We start from the raw sequence: 1988 nt of genomic DNA, 5'->3' as shown, positions 1-1988 counted from the left end.
ATAGATCAAATTTGAATAAGAAAAATATGATATTTTTAAAATTTTTATAATATTTAGTGTTAAAAGAATACCTCATTCAATTGAAGTACTTACAATATGACATCTCCTCATGTTTCAACCCAATCTAATGAAGTTCAAATTTAATTATAACATCTTTCCTAAAAATCCCAATAATCTTTTACTAATCATATTTATTTGGTATGAGATTTATTTATGCTTGGGAGAAAGCCTCATTTATTTGGCACAAACAAGTACAACAATATTTAACACACAAATGGCACTATACAGAATCATAAATACAGTAACCACAAGACCAAATTAACCAGCGACAAGCTCTAGGAAGAAAAACTATTATGAGATATTTAGGGAGAACACTTGGGCATGACACTGGGATTCAAAGAGGCAAATTCAAGCAGTTCTTGATCACGTTCAAAAAATGCCATATCTTCTTCTGTCAGAGTCACCCAAGCCTCAATTCCATCCCCATCTCTGCTATCTATCAATGCGATAATGTTCTTGAAAGGGTACCTAGGAGAAGTCACCCAGGTAGGCTTTCCCCACCCAAAGTCGATACCATAAAATGGAAACCTACACAAGCTGGTGAATATATAGAAGTCTGTATTTCCTCCATGGAGCAAGTTCTCAAATTCTTTCAAAGCTTTAGTGATAGCGATCACAGGATTGCCTTCTTGGAGTTTCTTCACATAATTTTCACCAAAATCTTGCATTCCTTTCCTCATTTGAACAACCAAGTTTGCCAAATCTATGTCACTCTCCCTTGCCCTTGAAGCGAAGTGGCCCATCAGGTTTCCCATGGTGTTTTCAGGCAAAGGAGGCTCCATTCTTTTGCGTATATTCACAGACTGGGCCAGAACAGATGGCCTCGACTGCTTTGAGTTTGATCTTGATGCTTTCGTTGCACATTTCCAAATAAGTGCAGTCACTGCTTCCACTCGAGTTGGGGGTCTAACACTTTCGCTGGTGGCTTTTGTCTGCAGGGCAGCAATTTTTGAGGCTTGAAAGACACATCTTTCTGTAACACACTTCTCTTCATTGAACTTGACAGATAACATTTTAAACGGCAAATTCTGCGGTGGAAAGATTGATGATACTTCAACTAGTGGCAGCACCGCCTCGTCATGAGCCCCATAAGCTGCGGCTGCCCAACCCTTGATGAAAGTGCTTACTGTGCTTGCATCAGCTATTTTGTGAGAAATAGACACACCAATCGCCAACCCACCACAAGAAAAAAAGGAGGCTTGAACAAGTAACAAAGCACGGTCCCCGTGCTCTTCGGAGCATTCAATAATGTCAACAGGAATGAATTTTCTAATCACCTGATTATTAGGTTTCTCAAGGAGCTTGGAGAGAAGGCAATCAACTCTTGCTTCAACAAAAAGAGTTCCCTGATCGCTGCATTCGATTACGGCATTGTCATTGATTCTACCAGCCAATGGCTAAAATCGAGTCAGCATTTCAGATAATGATCTCTTTAGTTGCTGGGATCTTTCAAAAACCACGAAATGTTGATTGGCAGTACCAATTATCGAGTAGAACAGAACCATAGATGCATAAGCTGCAGGCGAGAACTGATCCAGGAGGGAAAGTTTGAAATTTCTAAGGTGATTTGGGGTTGGAGATGATGGTTTTATGATTTCTTTCTTGACAATCTTCACATTGATCTCCATAGCCTTTCTAGTTGGTGCTTCCTGCAAGATCAAACTTAAATTTAGCTCCCTGGATTATGTCACAATTAAAGGATAGATTATAAAAGCATTTCTCAATATGGGAAATTCAGAAAATTATTATTAAAAATAATAATAATAAGAAAATCTTTATGTATGAAAGATATCTTTTGCAGCCAGATTGACGTTACCGATGGAGTTCAAGCAACCGCTTACAGGAGAAATTAATTAATGGCAACAATCCATATTATAATAATTTCAGTTTTGACATTAGCTAGTGGCTAGCTTTATTGGATTTGAAAA

General features: G+C 38.1%; 1 pseudogene; it reads right to left on the bottom strand.

Annotated features, from left to right (window-relative positions):
* Positions 1-210: 210 nt before the first annotated feature.
* On the bottom strand, positions 211-1778 carry LOC110660134 (BAHD acyltransferase At5g47980-like; annotated as a pseudogene).
* Between the last annotated feature and the right edge of the window lie 210 nt (positions 1779-1988).

Source organism: Hevea brasiliensis, chromosome 10, assembly GCF_030052815.1.
Source record: "Hevea brasiliensis isolate MT/VB/25A 57/8 chromosome 10, ASM3005281v1, whole genome shotgun sequence".
NCBI classification, from domain to species: Eukaryota; Viridiplantae; Streptophyta; class Magnoliopsida; order Malpighiales; family Euphorbiaceae; genus Hevea; species Hevea brasiliensis.
Note: the sequence above shows the minus strand (reverse complement) of the source record. Positions and strands in the feature narration are given on the sequence as shown.